We start from the raw sequence: 22,454 nt of genomic DNA, 5'->3' as shown, positions 1-22,454 counted from the left end.
GCGGCGAAGGTACCAGAATACAAAGGCGCGGACACGTTCATATACACAAGAGTTCCAAGTAGTTTCGATGCTCTGGTATTACGAATGCAAATTCCGTCTGTTTTGAACGTCTTAAATTGAAAGGGCGGTCACAAATTGGTCCATTTCACTCCTTGTCGACAATCACACAGCACCTGAGGTAACAAGCACATCTCGAGCCCCATTGTGCTCTCCATTGTTCATGCCAACTCAGTGCCTCGCTCTTTGCTACTGTGTAAAACTCTTGTCGTCCAACTGCAAAACACTGGGACACAACAAGTTTCCGCGTCTCCATTGCACTGATCGTACTACGAAACGCTCCCCAAACTTGGCAATCACCCATGCAGATGACTTTTCCGACTTTTCGCGACGCTCACGCAACGCTCACGCTAGTGACAGCCTTATTTACAGTTCGACGTCGCGCCAAAGCGAATGAGCACATTTCGCCTACGGCTTAGGCCGCTCTTCTAGTGTGGCTGCTCTGTGTCTGCAGGCAGCGAGGGGCTGCAAGCTTCCTGTGTTCGCACCTATATCACCTGTGCTTGCTTGTCAGAGACAGACTATCGCAAAACATACAACTCACTCCATGAATTGATTGCTACGGCATCTGTTATCAGCAGTCACAACCAGCAACACCAGTAGCAGCCGACTGCACGCAAAGAATGGGAACGTGCAGTGGGATTTACGTGAAATCGGCGCAAGGCAGATCTTTCCGACGTAGGCTTGAGAATCTTATGGGAACATTTGTACTGTTTCTAAATTAAGTGTAGGTGTGGGAGGAGGGTGCTCCCTGCGCACGAATAGAAGCACGCTCGCCAATTATGGATGCTAATCGTTCGCTTGTATCTGCCTACACACCTCTGCCGGTTGGGAATTATTCCACTTGCATGGCAAGGTGCGCATGTAGGTGTGATAAAAATTCTGGAGGCGCTGGGTATCGATCCCAGTACCTCTCGCACGCTAAGTGAGCGCTCTACCATCTGAGCTACGCCCACCCCCCCGATAACTAGTAGTGCTACATACAGTCATATCAACGTCACAGACCCTTGCACTCCCATTATTCCGCAGACAAACGCTACTCTCTATGTATCAGTGAGGGTGTCTTTCAGGTTTCGTGCATTCTGTATCGAATCGTAGTTGGCCACAATGAAAGTGGCACCCATAACGTCGAAAATAGAGTTCAGACACCGCTCTGAGTAAGACGAACGTGTTGTCCACCTCTAGACTTCAATGACGTTAAGCCGTGATACCTAAGACAGATCTGCACTCGATGACACCACGATAACATCCGGTCCCCACACTTACATCTTGCTCTCCTTATGACAGTATACATCATATCGGCCTGTGACGCTTGTTTTGCAACTTCTTGCGTGCGTTTATGTTCGCCGCGACCAATACTTACCATGCACTGACCACAAAACATGGAGGAACCGGGGCTTGAACCCGAGACCGTTCACACGCTAAGCGAACGAACTGCCAACTGAGCTACAGCTACACACACGACCAAGCCTGGCTATTCTCCATTCTTTGCGACTCTGATGTGCACGGACACGATGGTTGGTTGGTTTGTAGCGGCGAAGGTACCAGAATACAAAGGCGCGGCCACGTTCATACACACAAGAGTTCCAAGTAGTTTCGATGCTCTGGTATTACGAATGCAAATTCCGTCTGTTTTGAACGTCTTAAATTGAAAGGGCGGTCACAAATTGGTCCATTTCACTCCTTGTCGACAATCACACAGCACCTGAGGTAACAAGCACATCTCGAGCCCCATTGTGCTCTCCATTGTTAATGCCAACTCAGTGTGTAAAACTCTTGTCGTCCAACTGCAAAACACTGGGACACAACAAGTTTCCGCGTCTCCATTGCACTGATCGTACTACGAAACGCTCCCCAAACTTGGCAATCACCCATGCAGATGACTTTTCCGACTTTACACGACGCTCACGCTAGTGACAGCCTTATTTACAGTTCGACGTCGCGCCAAAGCGAATGAGCACATTTCGCCTACGGCTTAGGCCGCTCTTCTAGTGTGGCTGCTCTGTGTCTGCAGGCAGCGAGGGGCTGCAAGCTTCCTGTGTTCGCACCTATATCACCTGTGCTTGCTTGTCAGAGACAGACTATCGCAAAACATACAACTCACTCCATGAATTGATTGCTACGGCATCTGTTATCAGCAGTCACAACCAGCAACACCAGTAGCAGCCGACTGCACGCAAAGAATGGGAACGTGCAGTGGGATTTACGTGAAATCGGCGCAAGGCAGATCTTTCAGACTTAGGCTTGAGAATCATATGGGAACATTTGTACTGTTTCTAAATTAAGTGTAGGTGTGGGAGGAGGGTGCTTCCTGCGCACGAATAAAAGCACGCTCGCCAATTGTGGATGCTAATCGTTCGCTTGTATCTGCCTACACACCTCTGCCGGTTGGGAATTATTCCACTTGCATGGCAAGGAGCGCATGTAGGTGTGATAAAAATTCTGGAGGCGCTGGGTATCGATCCCAGTACCTCTCGCACGCTAAGCGAGCGCTCTACCATCTGAGCTACGCCCACCCCCCCGATAACTAGTAGTGCTACATACAGTCATATCAACGTCACAGACCCTTGCACTCCCATTATTCCGCAGACAAACGCTACACTCTATGTATCAGTGAGGGTGTCTTTCAGGTTTCGTGCATTCTGTATCGAATCGTAGTTGGCCACAATGAAAGTGGCACCCATAACGTCGAAAATAGAGTTCAGACACCGCTCTGAGTAAGACGAACGTGTTGTCCACCTCTAGACTTCAATGACGTTAAGCCGTGATACCTAAGACAGATCTGCACTCGATGACACCACGATAACAGCCGGTCCCCACACTTACATCTTGCTCTCCTTATGACAGTATACATCATATCAGCCTGTGACGCTGGTTTTGCAACTTCTTGCGTGCGTTTATGTTCGCCGCGACCAACACTTACCATGCACTGACCACAAAACATGGAGGAGCCGGGGCTTGAACCCGAGACCGTTCACACGCTAAGCGAACGAACTGCCAAATGAGCTACAGCTACACACGCGACCAAGCCTGGCTATTCTCCATTCTTTGCGACTCTGATGTGCACGGACACGATGGTTGGTTGGTTTGTAGCGGCGAAGGTACCAGAATACAAAGGCGCGGACACGTTCATATACACAAGAGTTCCAAGTAGTTTCGATGCTCTGGTATTACGAATGCAAATTCCGTCTGTTTTGAACGTCTTACATTGAAAGGGCGGTCACAAATTGGTCCATTTCACTCCTTGTCGACAATCACACAGCACCTGAGGTAACAAGCACATCTCGAGCCCCATTGTGCTCTCCATTGTTCATGCCAACTCAGTGCCTCGCTCTTTGCTACTGTGTAAAACTCTTGTCGTCCAACTGCAAAACACTGGGACACAACAAGTTTCCGCGTCTCCATTGCACTGATCGTACTACGAAACGCTCCCCAAACTTGGCAATCACCCATGCAGATGACTTTTCCGACTTTTCGCGACGCTCACGCAACGCTCACGCTAGTGACAGCCTTATTTACAGTTCGACGTCGCGCCAAAGCGAATGAGCACATTTCGCCTACGGCTTAGGCCGCTCTTCTAGTGTGGCTGCTCTGTGTCTGCAGGCAGCGAGGGGCTGCAAGCTTCCTGTGTTCGCACCTATATCACCTGTTCTTCCTTGTCAGAGACAGACTATCGCAAAACATACAACTCACTCCATGAATTGATTGCTACGGCATCTGTTATCAGCAGTCACAACCAGCAACACCAGTAGCAGCCGACTGCACGCAAAGAATGGGAACGTGCAGTGGGATTTACGTGAAATCGGCGCAAGGCAGATCTTTCCGACGTAGGCTTGAGAATCTTATGGGAACATTTGTACTGTTTCTAAATTAAGTGTAGGTGTGGGAGGAGGGTGCTCCCTGCGCACGAATAGAAGCACGCTCGCCAATTATGGATGCTAATCGTTCGCTTGTATCTGCCTACACACCTCTGCCGGTTGGGAATTATTCCACTTGCATGGCAAGGTGCGCATGTAGGTGTGATAAAAATTCTGGAGGCGCTGGGTATCGATCCCAGTACCTCTCGCACGCTAAGTGAGCGCTCTACCATCTGAGCTACGCCCACCCCCCCGATAACTAGTAGTGCTACATACAGTCATATCAACGTCACAGACCCTTGCACTCCCATTATTCCGCAGACAAACGCTACTCTCTATGTATCAGTGAGGGTGTCTTTCAGGTTTCGTGCATTCTGTATCGAATCGTAGTTGGCCACAATGAAAGTGGCACCCATAACGTCGAAAATAGAGTTCAGACACCGCTCTGAGTAAGACGAACGTGTTGTCCACCTCTAGACTTCAATGACGTTAAGCCGTGATACCTAAGACAGATCTGCACTCGATGACACCACGATAACAGCCGGTCCCCACACTTACATCTTGCTCTCCTTATGACAGTATACATCATATCGGCCTGTGACGCTTGTTTTGCAACTTCTTGCGTGCGTTTATGTTCGCCGCGACCAATACTTACCATGCACTGACCACAAAACATGGAGGAACCGGGGCTTGAACCCGAGACCGTTCACACGCTAAGCGAACGAACTGCCAACTGAGCTACAGCTACACACACGACCAAGCCTGGCTATTCTCCATTCTTTGCGACTCTGATGTGCACGGACACGATGGTTGGTTGGTTTGTAGCGGCGAAGGTACCAGAATACAAAGGCGCGGACACGTTCATACACACAAGAGTTCCAAGTAGTTTCGATGCTCTGGTATTACGAATGCAAATTCCGTCTGTTTTGAACGTCTTAAATTGAAAGGGCGGTCACAAATTGGTCCATTTCACTCCTTGTCGACAATCACACAGCACCTGAGGTAACAAGCACATCTCGAGCCCCATTGTGCTCTCCATTGTTAATGCCAACTCAGTGTGTAAAACTCTTGTCGTCCAACTGCAAAACACTGGGACACAACAAGTTTCCGCGTCTCCATTGCACTGATCGTACTACGAAACGCTCCCCAAACTTGGCAATCACCCATGCAGATGACTTTTCCGACTTTACACGACGCTCACGCTAGTGACAGCCTTATTTACAGTTCGACGTCGCGCCAAAGCGAATGAGCACATTTCGCCTACGGCTTAGGCCGCTCTTCTAGTGTGGCTGCTCTGTGTCTGCAGGCAGCGAGGGGCTGCAAGCTTCCTGTGTTCGCACCTATATCACCTGTGCTTGCTTGTCAGAGACAGACTATCGCAAAACATACAACTCACTCCATGAATTGATTGCTACGGCATCTGTTATCAGCAGTCACAACCAGCAACACCAGTAGCAGCCGACTGCACGCAAAGAATGGGAACGTGCAGTGGGATTTACGTGAAATCGGCGCAAGGCAGATCTTTCAGACTTAGGCTTGAGAATCATATGGGAACATTTGTACTGTTTCTAAATTAAGTGTAGGTGTGGGAGGAGGGTGCTTCCTGCGCACGAGTAAAAGCACGCTCGCCAATTGTGGATGCTAATCGTTCGCTTGTATCTGCCTACACACCTCTGCCGGTTGGGAATTATTCCACTTGCATGGCAAGGAGCGCATGTAGGTGTGATAAAAATTCTGGAGGCGCTGGGTATCGATCCCAGTACCTCTCGCACGCTAAGCGAGCGCTCTACCATCTGAGCTACGCCCACCCCCCCGATAACTAGTAGTGCTACATACAGTCATATCAACGTCACAGACCCTTGCACTCCCATTATTCCGCAGACAAACGCTACACTCTATGTATCAGTGAGGGTGTCTTTCAGGTTTCGTGCATTCTGTATCGAATCGTAGTTGGCCACAATGAAAGTGGCACCCATAACGTCGAAAATAGAGTTCAGACACCGCTCTGAGTAAGACGAACGTGTTGTCCACCTCTAGACTTCAATGACGTTAAGCCGTGATACCTAAGACAGATCTGCACTCGATGACACCACGATAACAGCCGGTCCCCACACTTACATCTTGCTCTCCTTATGACAGTATACATCATATCAGTCTGTGACGCTGGTTTTGCAACTTCTTGCGTGCGATTATGTTCGCCGCGACCAACACTTACCATGCACTGACCACAAAACATGGAGGAGCCGGGGCTTGAACCCGAGACCGTTCACACGCTAAGCGAACGAACTGCCAACTGAGCTACAGCTACACACGCGACCAAGCCTGGCTATTCTCCATTCTTTGCGACTCTGATGTGCACGGACACGATGGTTGGTTGGTTTGTAGCGGCGAAGGTACCAGAATACAAAGGCGCGGACACGTTCATATACACAAGAGTTCCAAGTAGTTTCGATGCTCTGGTATTACGAATGCAAATTCCGTCTGTTTTGAACGTCTTAAATTGAAAGGGCGGTCACAAATTGGTCCATTTCACTCCTTGTCGACAATCACACAGCACCTGAGGTAACAAGCACATCTCGAGCCCCATTGTGCTCTCCATTGTTCATGCCAACTCAGTGCCTCGCTCTTTGCTACTGTGTAAAACTCTTGTCGTCCAACTGCAAAACACTGGGACACAACAAGTTTCCGCGTCTCCATTGCACTGATCGTACTACGAAACGCTCCCCAAACTTGGCAATCACCCATGCAGATGACTTTTCCGACTTTTCGCGACGCTCACGCATCGCTCACGCTAGTGACAGCCTTATTTACAGTTCGACGTCGCGCCAAAGCGAATGAGCACATTTCGCCTACGGCTTAGGCCGCTCTTCTAGTGTGGCTGCTCTGTGTCTGCAGGCAGCGAGGGGCTGCAAGCTTCCTGTGTTCGCACCTATATCACCTGTTCTTCCTTGTCAGAGACAGACTATCGCAAAACATACAACTCACTCCATGAATTGATTGCTACGGCATCTGTTATCAGCAGTCACAACCAGCAACACCAGTAGCAGCCGACTGCACGCAAAGAATGGGAACGTGCAGTGGGATTTACGTGAAATCGGCGCAAGGCAGATCTTTCCGACGTAGGCTTGAGAATCTTATGGGAACATTTGTACTGTTTCTAAATTAAGTGTAGGTGTGGGAGGAGGGTGCTCCCTGCGCACGAATAGAAGCACGCTCGCCAATTATGGATGCTAATCGTTCGCTTGTATCTGCCTACACACCTCTGCCGGTTGGGAATTATTCCACTTGCATGGCAAGGTGCGCATGTAGGTGTGATAAAAATTCTGGAGGCGCTGGGTATCGATCCCAGTACCTCTCGCACGCTAAGTGAGCGCTCTACCATCTGAGCTACGCCCACCCCCCCGATAACTAGTAGTGCTACATACAGTCATATCAACGTCACAGACCCTTGCACTCCCATTATTCCGCAGACAAACGCTACTCTCTATGTATCAGTGAGGGTGTCTTTCAGGTTTCGTGCATTCTGTATCGAATCGTAGTTGGCCACAATGAAAGTGGCACCCATAACGTCGAAAATAGAGTTCAGACACCGCTCTGAGTAAGACGAACGTGTTGTCCACCTCTAGACTTCAATGACGTTAAGCCGTGATACCTAAGACAGATCTGCACTCGATGACACCACGATAACATCCGGTCCCCACACTTACATCTTGCTCTCCTTATGACAGTATACATCATATCGGCCTGTGACGCTTGTTTTGCAACTTCTTGCGTGCGTTTATGTTCGCCGCGACCAATACTTACCATGCACTGACCACAAAACATGGAGGAACCGGGGCTTGAACCCGAGACCGTTCACACGCTAAGCGAACGAACTGCCAACTGAGCTACAGCTACACACACGACCAAGCCTGGCTATTCTCCATTCTTTGCGACTCTGATGTGCACGGACACGATGGTTGGTTGGTTTGTAGCGGCGAAGGTACCAGAATACAAAGGCGCGGCCACGTTCATACACACAAGAGTTCCAAGTAGTTTCGATGCTCTGGTATTACGAATGCAAATTCCGTCTGTTTTGAACGTCTTAAATTGAAAGGGCGGTCACAAATTGGTCCATTTCACTCCTTGTCGACAATCACACAGCACCTGAGGTAACAAGCACATCTCGAGCCCCATTGTGCTCTCCATTGTTAATGCCAACTCAGTGTGTAAAACTCTTGTCGTCCAACTGCAAAACACTGGGACACAACAAGTTTCCGCGTCTCCATTGCACTGATCGTACTACGAAACGCTCCCCAAACTTGGCAATCACCCATGCAGATGACTTTTCCGACTTTACACGACGCTCACGCTAGTGACAGCCTTATTTACAGTTCGACGTCGCGCCAAAGCGAATGAGCACATTTCGCCTACGGCTTAGGCCGCTCTTCTAGTGTGGCTGCTCTGTGTCTGCAGGCAGCGAGGGGCTGCAAGCTTCCTGTGTTCGCACCTATATCACCTGTGCTTGCTTGTCAGAGACAGACTATCGCAAAACATACAACTCACTCCATGAATTGATTGCTACGGCATCTGTTATCAGCAGTCACAACCAGCAACACCAGTAGCAGCCGACTGCACGCAAAGAATGGGAACGTGCAGTGGGATTTACGTGAAATCGGCGCAAGGCAGATCTTTCAGACTTAGGCTTGAGAATCATATGGGAACATTTGTACTGTTTCTAAATTAAGTGTAGGTGTGGGAGGAGGGTGCTTCCTGCGCACGAATAAAAGCACGCTCGCCAATTGTGGATGCTAATCGTTCGCTTGTATCTGCCTACACACCTCTGCCGGTTGGGAATTATTCCACTTGCATGGCAAGGAGCGCATGTAGGTGTGATAAAAATTCTGGAGGCGCTGGGTATCGATCCCAGTACCTCTCGCACGCTAAGCGAGCGCTCTACCATCTGAGCTACGCCCACCCCCCCGATAACTAGTAGTGCTACATACAGTCATATCAACGTCACAGACCCTTGCACTCCCATTATTCCGCAGACAAACGCTACACTCTATGTATCAGTGAGGGTGTCTTTCAGGTTTCGTGCATTCTGTATCGAATCGTAGTTGGCCACAATGAAAGTGGCACCCATAACGTCGAAAATAGAGTTCAGACACCGCTCTGAGTAAGACGAACGTGTTGTCCACCTCTAGACTTCAATGACGTTAAGCCGTGATACCTAAGACAGATCTGCACTCGATGACACCACGATAACAGCCGGTCCCCACACTTACATCTTGCTCTCCTTATGACAGTATACATCATATCAGCCTGTGACGCTGGTTTTGCAACTTCTTGCGTGCGTTTATGTTCGCCGCGACCAACACTTACCATGCACTGACCACAAAACATGGAGGAGCCGGGGCTTGAACCCGAGACCGTTCACACGCTAAGCGAACGAACTGCCAACTGAGCTACAGCTACACACGCGACCAAGCCTGGCTATTCTCCATTCTTTGCGACTCTGATGTGCACGGACACGATGGTTGGTTGGTTTGTAGCGGCGAAGGTACCAGAATACAAAGGCGCGGACACGTTCATATACACAAGAGTTCCAAGTAGTTTCGATGCTCTGGTATTACGAATGCAAATTCCGTCTGTTTTGAACGTCTTAAATTGAAAGGGCGGTCACAAATTGGTCCATTTCACTCCTTGTCGACAATCACACAGCACCTGAGGTAACAAGCACATCTCGAGCCCCATTGTGCTCTCCATTGTTCATGCCAACTCAGTGCCTCGCTCTTTGCTACTGTGTAAAACTCTTGTCGTCCAACTGCAAAACACTGGGACACAACAAGTTTCCGCGTCTCCATTGCACTGATCGTACTACGAAACGCTCCCCAAACTTGGCAATCACCCATGCAGATGACTTTTCCGACTTTTCGCGACGCTCACGCAACGCTCACGCTAGTGACAGCCTTATTTACAGTTCGACGTCGCGCCAAAGCGAATGAGCACATTTCGCCTACGGCTTAGGCCGCTCTTCTAGTGTGGCTGCTCTGTGTCTGCAGGCAGCGAGGGGCTGCAAGCTTCCTGTGTTCGCACCTATATCACCTGTTCTTCCTTGTCAGAGACAGACTATCGCAAAACATACAACTCACTCCATGAATTGATTGCTACGGCATCTGTTATCAGCAGTCACAACCAGCAACACCAGTAGCAGCCGACTGCACGCAAAGAATGGGAACGTGCAGTGGGATTTACGTGAAATCGGCGCAAGGCAGATCTTTCCGACGTAGGCTTGAGAATCTTATGGGAACATTTGTACTGTTTCTAAATTAAGTGTAGGTGTGGGAGGAGGGTGCTCCCTGCGCACGAATAGAAGCACGCTCGCCAATTATGGATGCTAATCGTTCGCTTGTATCTGCCTACACACCTCTGCCGGTTGGGAATTATTCCACTTGCATGGCAAGGTGCGCATGTAGGTGTGATAAAAATTCTGGAGGCGCTGGGTATCGATCCCAGTACCTCTCGCACGCTAAGTGAGCGCTCTACCATCTGAGCTACGCCCACCCCCCCGATAACTAGTAGTGCTACATACAGTCATATCAACGTCACAGACCCTTGCACTCCCATTATTCCGCAGACAAACGCTACTCTCTATGTATCAGTGAGGGTGTCTTTCAGGTTTCGTGCATTCTGTATCGAATCGTAGTTGGCCACAATGAAAGTGGCACCCATAACGTCGAAAATAGAGTTCAGACACCGCTCTGAGTAAGACGAACGTGTTGTCCACCTCTAGACTTCAATGACGTTAAGCCGTGATACCTAAGACAGATCTGCACTCGATGACACCACGATAACAGCCGGTCCCCACACTTACATCTTGCTCTCCTTATGACAGTATACATCATATCGGCCTGTGACGCTTGTTTTGCAACTTCTTGCGTGCGTTTATGTTCGCCGCGACCAATACTTACCATGCACTGACCACAAAACATGGAGGAACCGGGGCTTGAACCCGAGACCGTTCACACGCTAAGCGAACGAACTGCCAACTGAGCTACAGCTACACACACGACCAAGCCTGGCTATTCTCCATTCTTTGCGACTCTGATGTGCACGGACACGATGGTTGGTTGGTTTGTAGCGGCGAAGGTACCAGAATACAAAGGCGCGGACACGTTCATACACACAAGAGTTCCAAGTAGTTTCGATGCTCTGGTATTACGAATGCAAATTCCGTCTGTTTTGAACGTCTTAAATTGAAAGGGCGGTCACAAATTGGTCCATTTCACTCCTTGTCGACAATCACACAGCACCTGAGGTAACAAGCACATCTCGAGCCCCATTGTGCTCTCCATTGTTAATGCCAACTCAGTGTGTAAAACTCTTGTCGTCCAACTGCAAAACACTGGGACACAACAAGTTTCCGCGTCTCCATTGCACTGATCGTACTACGAAACGCTCCCCAAACTTGGCAATCACCCATGCAGATGACTTTTCCGACTTTACACGAGGCTCACGCTAGTGACAGCCTTATTTACAGTTCGACGTCGCGCCAAAGCGAATGAGCACATTTCGCCTACGGCTTAGGCCGCTCTTCTAGTGTGGCTGCTCTGTGTCTGCAGGCAGCGAGGGGCTGCAAGCTTCCTGTGTTCGCACCTATATCACCTGTGCTTGCTTGTCAGAGACAGACTATCGCAAAACATACAACTCACTCCATGAATTGATTGCTACGGCATCTGTTATCAGCAGTCACAACCAGCAACACCAGTAGCAGCCGACTGCACGCAAAGAATGGGAACGTGCAGTGGGATTTACGTGAAATCGGCGCAAGGCAGATCTTTCAGACTTAGGCTTGAGAATCATATGGGAACATTTGTACTGTTTCTAAATTAAGTGTAGGTGTGGGAGGAGGGTGCTTCCTGCGCACGAGTAAAAGCACGCTCGCCAATTGTGGATGCTAATCGTTCGCTTGTATCTGCCTACACACCTCTGCCGGTTGGGAATTATTCCACTTGCATGGCAAGGAGCGCATGTAGGTGTGATAAAAATTCTGGAGGCGCTGGGTATCGATCCCAGTACCTCTCGCACGCTAAGCGAGCGCTCTACCATCTGAGCTACGCCCACCCCCCCGATAACTAGTAGTGCTACATACAGTCATATCAACGTCACAGACCCTTGCACTCCCATTATTCCGCAGACAAACGCTACACTCTATGTATCAGTGAGGGTGTCTTTCAGGTTTCGTGCATTCTGTATCGAATCGTAGTTGGCCACAATGAAAGTGGCACCCATAACGTCGAAAATAGAGTTCAGACACCGCTCTGAGTAAGACGAACGTGTTGTCCACCTCTAGACTTCAATGACGTTAAGCCGTGATACCTAAGACAGATCTGCACTCGATGACACCACGATAACAGCCGGTCCCCACACTTACATCTTGCTCTCCTTATGACAGTATACATCATATCAGTCTGTGACGCTGGTTTTGCAACTTCTTGCGTGCGATTATGTTCGCCGCGACCAACACTTACCATGCACTGACCACAAAACATGGAGGAGCCGGGGCTTGAACCCGAGACCGTTCACACGCTAAGCGAACGAACTGCCAACTGAGCTACAGCTACACACGCGACCAAGCCTGGCTATTCTCCATTCTTTGCGACTCTGATGTGCACGGACACGATGGTTGGTTGGTTTGTAGCGGCGAAGGTACCAGAATACAAAGGCGCGGACACGTTCATATACACAAGAGTTCCAAGTAGTTTCGATGCTCTGGTATTACGAATGCAAATTCCGTCTGTTTTGAACGTCTTAAATTGAAAGGGCGGTCACAAATTGGTCCATTTCACTCCTTGTCGACAATCACACAGCACCTGAGGTAACAAGCACATCTCGAGCCCCATTGTGCTCTCCATTGTTCATGCCAACTCAGTGCCTCGCTCTTTGCTACTGTGTAAAACTCTTGTCGTCCAACTGCAAAACACTGGGACACAACAAGTTTCCGCGTCTCCATTGCACTGATCGTACTACGAAACGCTCCCCAAACTTGGCAATCACCCATGCAGATGACTTTTCCGACTTTACGCGACGCTCACGCAACGCTCACGCTAGTGACAGCCTTATTTACAGTTCGACGTCGCGCCAAAGCGAATGAGCACATTTCGCCTACGGCTTAGGCCGCTCTTCTAGTGTGGCTGCTCTGTGTCTGCAGGCAGCGAGGGGCTGCAAGCTTCCTGTGTTCGCACCTATATCACCTGTGCTTCCTTGTCAGAGACAGACTATCGCAAAACATACAACTCACTCCATGAATTGATTGCTACGGCATCTGTTATCAGCAGTCACAACCAGCAACACCAGTAGCAGCCGACTGCACGCAAAGAATGGGAACGTGCAGTGGGATTTACGTGAAATCGGCGCAAGGCAGATCTTTCCGACGTAGGCTTGAGAATCTTATGGGAACATTTTTACTGTTTCTAAATTAAGTGTAGGTGTGGGAGGTGGGTGCTTCCTGCGCACGAATAAAAGCACGCTCGCCAATAGTGGATGCTAATCGTTCGCTTGTATCTGCCTACACACCTCTGCCGGTTGGGAATTATTCCACTTGCATGGCAAGGTGCGCATGTAGGTGTGATAAAAATTCTGGAGGCGCTGGGTATCGATCCCAGTACCTCTCGCACGCTAAGCGAGCGCTCTACCATCTGAGCTACGCCCACCCCCCCGATAACTAGTAGTGCTACATACAGTCATATCAACGTCACAGACCCTTGCACTCCCATTATTCCGCAGACAAACGCTACTCTCTATGTATCAGTGAGGGTGTCTTTCAGGTTTCGTGCATTCTGTATCGAATCGTAGTTGGCCACAATGGAAGTGGCACCCATAACGTCGAAAATAGAGTTCAGACACCGCTCTGAGTAAGACGAACGTGTTGTCCACCTCTAGACTTCAATGACGTTAAGCCGTGATACCTAAGACAGATCTGCACTCGATGACACCACGATAACAGCCGGTCCCCACACTTACATCTTGCTCTCCTTATGACAGTATACATCATATCAGCCTGTGACGCTGGTTTTGCAACTTCTTGCGTGCGTTTATGTTCGCCGCGACCAACACTTACCATGCACTGACCACAAAACATGGAGGAACCGGGGCTTGAACCCGAGACCGTTCACACGCTAAGCGAACGAACTGCCAACTGAGCTACAGCTACACACACGACCAAGCCTGGCTATTCTCCATTCTTTGCGACTCTGATGTGCACGGACACGATGGTTGGTTGGTTTGTAGCGGCGAAGGTACCAGAATACAAAGGCGCGGCCACGTTCATACACACAAGAGTTCCAAGTAGTTTCGATGCTCTGGTATTACGAATGCAAATTCCGTCTGTTTTGAACGTCTTAAATTGAAAGGGCGGTCACAAATTGGTCCATTTCACTCCTTGTCGACAATCACACAGCACCTGAGGTAACAAGCACATCTCGAGCCCCATTGTGCTCTCCATTGTTAATGCCAACTCAGTGTGTAAAACTCTTGTCGTCCAACTGCAAAACACTGGGACACAACAAGTTTCCGCGTCTCCATTGCACTGATCGTACTACGAAACGCTCCCCAAACTTGGCAATCACCCATGCAGATGACTTTTCCGACTTTACACGACGCTCACGCTAGTTACAGCCTTATTTACAGTTCGACGTCGCGCCAAAGCGAATGAGCACATTTCGCCTACGGCTTAGGCCGCTCTTCTAGTGTGGCTGCTCTGTGTCTGCAGGCAGCGAGGGGCTGCAAGCTTCCTGTGTTCGCACCTATATCACCTGTGCTTGCTTGTCAGAGACAGACTATCGCAAAACATACAACTCACTCCATGAATTGATTGCTACGGCATCTGTTATCAGCAGTCACAACCAGCAACACCAGTAGCAGCCGACTGCACGCAAAGAATGGGAACGTGCAGTGGGATTTACGTGAAATCGGCGCAAGGCTGATCTTTCAGACTTAGGCTTGAGAATCATATGGGAACATTTGTACTGTTTCTAAATTAAGTGTAGGTGTGGGAGGAGGGTGCTTCCTGCGCACGAATAAAAGCACGCTCGCCAATTGTGGATGCTAATCGTTCGCTTGTATCTGCCTACACACCTCTGCCGGTTGGGAATTATTCCACTTGCATGGCAAGGAGCGCATGTAGGTGTGATAAAAATTCTGGAGGCGCTGGGTATCGATCCCAGTACCTCTCGCACGCTAAGCGAGCGCTCTACCATCTGAGCTACGCCCACCCCCCCGATAACTAGTAGTGCTACATACAGTCATATCAACGTCACAGACCCTTGCACTCCCATTATTCCGCAGACAAACGCTACACTCTATGTATCAGTGAGGGTGTCTTTCAGGTTTCGTGCATTCTGTATCGAATCGTAGTTGGCCACAATGAAAGTGGCACCCATAACGTCGAAAATAGAGTTCAGACACCGCTCTGAGTAAGACGAACGTGTTGTCCACCTCTAGACTTCAATGACGTTAAGCCGTGATACCTAAGACAGATCTGCACTCGATGACACCACGATAACAGCCGGTCCCCACACTTACATCTTGCTCTCCTTATGACAGTATACATCATATCAGCCTGTGACGCTGGTTTTGCAACTTCTTGCGTGCGATTATGTTCGCCGCGACCAACACTTACCATGCACTGACCACAAAACATGGAGGAGCCGGGGCTTGAACCCGAGACCGTTCACACGCTAAGCGAACGAACTGCCAACTGAGCTACAGCTACACACGCGACCAAGCCTGGCTATTCTCCATTCTTTGCGACTCTGATGTGCACGGACACGATGGTTGGTTGGTTTGTAGCGGCGAAGGTACCAGAATACAAAGGCGCGGACACGTTCATATACACAAGAGTTCCAAGTAGTTTCGATGCTCTGGTATTACGAATGCAAATTCCGTCTGTTTTGAACGTCTTAAATTGAAAGGGCGGTCACAAATTGGTCCATTTCACTCCTTGTCGACAATCACACAGCACCTGAGGTAACAAGCACATCTCGAGCCCCATTGTGCTCTCCATTGTTCATGCCAACTCAGTGCCTCGCTCTTTGCTACTGTGTAAAACTCTTGTCGTCCAACTGCAAAACACTGGGACACAACAAGTTCCCGCGTCTCCATTGCACTGATCGTACTACGAAACGCTCCCCAAACTTGGCAATCACCCATGCAGATGACTTTTCCGACTTTTCGCGACGCTCACGCAACGCTCACGCTAGTGACAGCCTTATTTACAGTTCGACGTCGCGCCAAAGCGAATGAGCACATTTCGCCTACGGCTTAGGCCGCTCTTCTAGTGTGGCTGCTCTGTGTCTGCAGGCAGCGAGGGGCTGCAAGCTTCCTGTGTTCGCACCTATATCACCTGTTCTTCCTTGTCAGAGACAGACTATCGCAAAACATACAACTCACTCCATGAATTGATTGCTACGGCATCTGTTATCAGCAGTCACAACCAGCAACACCAGTAGCAGCCGACTGCACGCAAAGAATGGGAACGTGCAGTGGGATTTACGTGAAATCGGCGCAAGGCAGATCTTTCCGACGTAGGCTTGAGAATCTTATGGGAACATTTGTACTGTTTCTAAATTAAGTGTAGGTGTGGGAGGAGGGTGCTCCCTGCGCACGAATAGAAGCACGCTCGCCAATTATGGATGCTAATCGTTCGCTTGTATCTGCCTACACACCTCTGCCGGTTGGGAATTATTCCACTTGCATGGCAAGGTGCGCATGTAGGTGTGATAAAAATTCTGGAGGCGCTGGGTATCGAGCCCAGTACCTCTCGCACGCTAAGTGAGCGCTCTACCATCTGAGCTACGCCCACCCCCCCGATAACTAGTAGTGCTACATACAGTCATATCAACGTCACAGACCCTTGCACTCCCATTATTCCGCAGACAAACGCTACTCTCTATGTATCAGTGAGGGTGTCTTTCAGGTTTCGTGCATTCTGTATCGAATCGTAGTTGGCCACAATGAAAGTGGCACCCATAACGTCGAAAATAGAGTTCAGACACCGCTCTGAGTAAGACGAACGTGTTGTCCACCTCTAGACTTCAATGACGTTAAGCCGTGATACCTAAGACAGATCTGCACTCGATGACACCACGATAACAGCCGGTCCCCACACTTACATCTTGCTCTCCTTATGACAGTATACATCATATCGGCCTGTGACGCTTGTTTTGCAACTTCTTGCGTGCGTTTATGTTCGCCGCGACCAACACTTACCATGCACTGACCACAAAACATTGGAGGAACCGGGGCTTGAACCCGAGACCGTTCACACGCTAAGCGAACGAACTGCCAACTGAGCTACAGCTACACACACGACCAAGCCTGGCTATTCTCCATTCTTTGCGACTCTGATGTGCACGGACACGATGGTTGGTTGGTTTGTAGCGGCGAAGGTACCAGAATACAAAGGCGCGGACACGTTCATACACACAAGAGTTCCAAGTAGTTTCGATGCTCTGGTATTACGAATGCAAATTCCGTCTGTTTTGAACGTCTTAAATTGAAAGGGCGGTCACAAATTGGTCCATTTCACTCCTTGTCGACAATCACACAGCACCTGAGGTAACAAGCACATCTCGAGCCCCATTGTGCTCTCCATTGTTCATGCCAACTCAGTGTGTAAAACTGTTGTCGTCCAACTGCAAAACACTGGGACACAACAAGTTTCCGCGTCTCCATTGCACTGATCGTACTACGAAACGCTCCCCAAACTTGGCAATCACCCATGCAGATGACTTTTCCGACTTTACACGACGCTCACGATAGTGACAGCCTTATTTACAGTTCGACGTCGCGCCAAAGCGAATGAGCACATTTCGCCTACGGCTTAGGCCGCTCTTCTAGTGTGGCTGCTCTGTGTCTGCAGGCAGCGAGGGGCTGCAAGCTTCCTGTGTTCGCACCTATATCACCTGTGCTTGCTTGTCAGAGACAGACTATCGCAAAACATACAACTCACTCCATGAATTGATTGCTACGGCATCTGTTATCAGCAGTCACAACCAGCAACACCAGTAGCAGCCGACTGCACGCAAAGAATGGGAACGTGCAGTGGGATTTACGTGAAATCGGCGCAAGGCAGATCTTTCCGACGTAGGCTTGAGAATCTTATGGGAACATTTGTACTGTTTCTAAATTAAGTGTAGGTGTGGGAGGAGGGTGCTTCCTGCGCACGAATAAAAGCATGCTCGCCAATTGTGGATGCTAATCGTTCGCTTGTATCTGCCTACACACCTCTGCCGGTTGGGAATTATTCCACTTGCATGGCAAGGTGCGCATGTAGGTGTGATAAAAATACTGGAGGCGCTGGGTATCGATCCCAGTACCTCTCGCACGCTAAGCGAGCGCTCTACCATCTGAGCTACGCCCACCCAACCTGATAACTAGTGGTGCTACATACAGTCATATCAACGTCACAGACCCTTGCACTCCCATTATTCCGCAGACAAACACTACTCTCTATGTATCAGTGAGGGTGTCTTTCAGGTTTCGTGCATTCTGTATCGAATCGTAGTTGGCCACAATGAAAGTGGCACCCATAACGTCGAAAATAGAGTTCAGACACCGCTCTGAGTAAGACGAACGTGTTGTCCACCTCTAGACTTCAATGACGTTAAGCCGTGATACCTAAGACAGATCTGCACTCGATGACACCACCATAACAGCCGGTCCCCACACTTACATCTTGCTCTCCTTATGACAGTATACATCATATCAGTCTGTGACGCTGGTTTTGCAACTTCTTGCGTGCGTTTATGTTCGCCGCGACCAACACTTACCATGCACTGACCACAAAACATGGAGGAGCCGGGGCTTGAACCCGAGACCGTTCACACGCTAAGCGAACGATCTGCCAACTGAGCGACAGCTACACACACGATCAAGCCTGGCTATTCTCCATTCTTTGCGACTCTGATGTGCACGGACACGATGGTTGGTTCGTTTGTAGCGGCGAAGGTACCAGAATACAAAGGCGCGGACACGTTCATATACACAAGAGTTTCAAGTAGTTTCGATGCTCTGGTATTACGAATGCAAATTCCGTCTGTTTTGAACGTCTTAAATTGAAAGGGCGGTCACAAATTGGTCCATTTCACTCCTTGTCGACAATCACACAGCACCTGAGGTAACAAGCACATCTCGAGCCCCATTGTGCTCTCCATTGTTCATGCCAACTCAGTGTGTAAAACTCTTGTCGTCCAACAGCAAAACACTGGGACACAACAAGTTTCCGCGTCTCCATTGCACTGATCGTACTACGAAACGCTCCCCAAACTTGGCAATCACCCATGCAGATGACTTTTCCGACTTTACACGACGCTCACGCTAGTGACAGCCTTATTTACAGTTCGACGTCGCGCCAAAGCGAATGAGCACATTTCGCCTACGGCTTAGGCCGCTCTTCTAGTGTGGCTGCTCTGTGTCTGCAGGCAGCGAGGGGCTGCAAGCTTCCTGTGTTCGCACCTATATCACCTGTGCTTCCTTGTCAGAGACAGACTATCGCAAAACATACAACTCACTCCATGAATTGATTGCTACGGCATCTGTTATCAGCAGTCACAACCAGCAACACCAGTAGCAGCCGACTGCACGCAAAGAATGGGAACGTGCAGTGGGATTTACGTGAAATCGGCGCAAGGCAGATCTTTCCGACGTAGGCTTGAGAATCTTATGGGAACATTTGTACTGTTTCTAAATTAAGTGTAGGTGTGGGAGGTGGGTGCTTCCTGCGCACGAATAAAAGCACGCTCGCCAATTGTGGATGCTAATCGTTCGCTTGTATCTGCCTACACACCTCTGCCGGTTGGGAATTATTCCACTTGCATGGCAAGGTGCGCATGTAGGTGTGATAAAAATTCTGGAGGCGCTGGGTATCGATCCCAATACCTCTCGCACGCTAAGCGAGAGCTCTACCATCTGAGCTACGCCCACCCCTCCGATAACTAGTAGTGATACATACAGTCATATCAACGTCACAGACCCTTGCACTCCCATTATTCCGCAGACAAACACTACTCTCTATGTATCAGTGAGGGTGTCTTTCAGGTTTCGTGCAATCTGTATCGAATCGTAGTTGGCCACAATGAAAGTGGCACCCATAACGTCGAAAATAGAGTTCAGACACCGCTCTGAGTAAGACGAACGTGTTGTCCACCTCTAGACTTCAATGACGTTAAGCCGTGATACCTAAGACAGATCTGCACTCGATGACACCACGATAACAGCCGGTCCCCACACTTACATCTTGCTCTCCTTACGACAGTATACATCATATCAGTCTGTGACGCTGGTTTTGCAACTTCTTGCGTGCGTTTATGTTCGCCGCGACCAACACTTACCATGCACTGACCACAAAACATGGAGGAGCCGGGGCTTGAACCCGAGACCGTTCACACGCTAAGCGAACGATCTGCAACTGAGCGACAGCTACACACACGATCAAGCCTGGCTATTCTCCATTCTTTGCGACTCTGATGTGCACGGACACGATGGTTGGTTGGTTTGTAGCGGCGAAGGTACCAGAATACAAAGGCGCGGACACGTTCATATACACAAGAGTTCCAAGTAGTTTCGATGCTCTGGTATTACGAATGCAAATTCCGTCTGTTTTGAACGTCTTAAATTGAAAGGGCGGTCACAAATTGGTCCATTTCACTCCTTGTCGACAATCACACAGCACCTGAGGTAACAAGCACATCTCGAGCCCCATTGTGCTCTCCATTGTTCATGCCAACTCAGTGCCTCGCTCTTTGCTACTGTGTAAAACTCTTGTCGTCCAACTGCAAAACACTGGGACACAACAAGTTTCCGCGTCTCCATTGCACTGATCGTACTACGAAACGCTCCCCAAACTTGGCAATCACGCATGCAGATGACTTTTCCGACTTTACACGACGCTCACGCTAGTGACAGCCTTATTTACAGTTCGACGTCGCGCCAAAGCGAATGAGCACATTTCGCCTACGGCTTAGGCCGCTCTTCTAGTGTGGCTGCTCTGTGTCTGCAGGCAGCGAGGGGCTGCAAGCTTCCTGTGTTCGCACCTATATCACCTGTGCTTCCTTGTCAGAGACAGACTATCGCAAAACATACAACTCACTCCATGAATTGATTGCTACGGCATCTGTTATCAGCAGTCACAACGAGCAACACCAGTAGCAGCCGACTGCACGCAAAGAATGGGAACGTGCAGTGGGATTTACGTGAAATCGGCGCAAGGCAGATCTTTCCGACGTAGGCTTGAGAATCTTATGGGAACATTTGTACTGTTTCTAAATTAAGTGTAGGTGTGGGAGGAGGGTGCTTCCTGCGCACGAATAAAAGCACGCTCGCCAATTGTGGATGCTAATCGTTCGCTTGTATCTGCCTACACACCTCTGCCGGTTGGGAATTATTCCACTTGCATGGCAAGGTGCGCATGTAGGTGTGATAAAAATTCTGGAGGCGCTGGGTATCGATCCCAGTACCTCTCGCACGCTAAGCGAGCGCTCTACCATCTGAGCTACGCCCACCTCCCCCCAATAACTAGTAGTGCTACATACAGTCATATCAACGTCACAGACCCTTGCACTCCCATTATTCCGCAGACAAACACTACTCTCTATGTATCAGTGAGGGTGTCTTTCAGGTTTCGTGCATTCTGTATCGAATCGTAGTTGGCCACAATGAAAGTGGCACCCATAACGTCGAAAATAGAGTTCAGACACCGCTCTGAGTAAGACGAACGTGGTGTCCACCTCTAGACTTCAATGACGTTAAGCCGTGATACCTAAGACAGATCTGCACTCGATGACACCACCATAACAGCCGGTCCCCACACTTACATCTTGCTCTCCTTATGACAGTATACATCATATCAGTCTGTGACGCTGGTTTTGCAACTTCTTGCGTGCGTTTATGTTCGCCGCGACCAACACTTACCATGCACTGACCACAAAACATGGAGGAGCCGGGGCTTGAACCCGAGACCGTTCACACGCTAAGCGAACGATCTGCCAACTGAGCGACAGCTACACACACGATCAAGCCTGGCTATTCTCCATTCTTTGCGACTCTGATGTGCACGGACACGATGGTTGGTTCGTTTGTAGCGGCGAAGGTACCAGAATACAAAGGCGCGGACAGGTTCATATACACAAGAGTTCCAAGTAGTTTCGATGTTCTGGTATTACGAATGCAAATTCCGTCTGTTTTGAACGTCTTAAATTGAAAGGGCGGTCACAAATTGGTCCATTTCACTCCTTGTCGACAATCACCCAGCACCTGAGGTAACAAGCACATCTCGAGCCCCATTGTGCTCTCCACTGTTCATGCCAACTCAGTGTGTAAACCTCTTGTCGTCCAACTGCAAAACACTGGGACACAACAAGTTTCCGCGTCTCCATTGCACTGATCGTACTACGAAACGCTCCCCAAACTTGGCAATCACCCATGCAGATGACTTTTCCGACTTTACACGACGCTCACGCTAGTGACAGCCTTATTTACAGTTCGACGTCGCGCCAAAGC

General features: G+C 49.4%; 8 non-coding genes across 8 annotated transcripts; all 8 read right to left on the bottom strand.

Moving 5' to 3' along the window:
- Window positions 1–2,500: 2,500 nt before the first annotated feature.
- Window positions 2,501–2,574, bottom strand: Trnaa-agc (transfer RNA alanine (anticodon AGC)). Its single transcript has one exon. It is a non-coding gene; the product is annotated as a tRNA-Ala (tRNA).
- Window positions 2,575–5,649: 3,075 nt separating this feature from the next.
- Trnaa-agc (transfer RNA alanine (anticodon AGC)) lies at window positions 5,650–5,723 on the bottom strand. Its single transcript has one exon. It is a non-coding gene; the product is annotated as a tRNA-Ala (tRNA).
- Window positions 5,724–8,798: 3,075 nt separating this feature from the next.
- On the bottom strand, window positions 8,799–8,872 carry Trnaa-agc (transfer RNA alanine (anticodon AGC)). Its single transcript has one exon. It is a non-coding gene; the product is annotated as a tRNA-Ala (tRNA).
- A 3,075-nt stretch (window positions 8,873–11,947) lies between these two features.
- Window positions 11,948–12,021, bottom strand: Trnaa-agc (transfer RNA alanine (anticodon AGC)). The gene has a single exon. It is a non-coding gene; the product is annotated as a tRNA-Ala (tRNA).
- Window positions 12,022–13,536: 1,515 nt separating this feature from the next.
- Trnaa-agc (transfer RNA alanine (anticodon AGC)) lies at window positions 13,537–13,610 on the bottom strand. Its single transcript has one exon. It is a non-coding gene; the product is annotated as a tRNA-Ala (tRNA).
- Window positions 13,611–15,096: 1,486 nt separating this feature from the next.
- On the bottom strand, window positions 15,097–15,170 carry Trnaa-agc (transfer RNA alanine (anticodon AGC)). The gene has a single exon. It is a non-coding gene; the product is annotated as a tRNA-Ala (tRNA).
- Window positions 15,171–18,246: 3,076 nt separating this feature from the next.
- On the bottom strand, window positions 18,247–18,320 carry Trnaa-agc (transfer RNA alanine (anticodon AGC)). The gene has a single exon. It is a non-coding gene; the product is annotated as a tRNA-Ala (tRNA).
- Window positions 18,321–21,384: 3,064 nt separating this feature from the next.
- Window positions 21,385–21,458, bottom strand: Trnaa-agc (transfer RNA alanine (anticodon AGC)). The gene has a single exon. It is a non-coding gene; the product is annotated as a tRNA-Ala (tRNA).
- Window positions 21,459–22,454: the final 996 nt, after the last annotated feature.

Source organism: Schistocerca gregaria, chromosome 11 (genome assembly GCF_023897955.1).
Source record: "Schistocerca gregaria isolate iqSchGreg1 chromosome 11, iqSchGreg1.2, whole genome shotgun sequence".
Lineage (NCBI taxonomy): Eukaryota > Metazoa > Arthropoda > Insecta > Orthoptera > Acrididae > Schistocerca > Schistocerca gregaria.
Note: the sequence above shows the minus strand (reverse complement) of the source record. Positions and strands in the feature narration are given on the sequence as shown.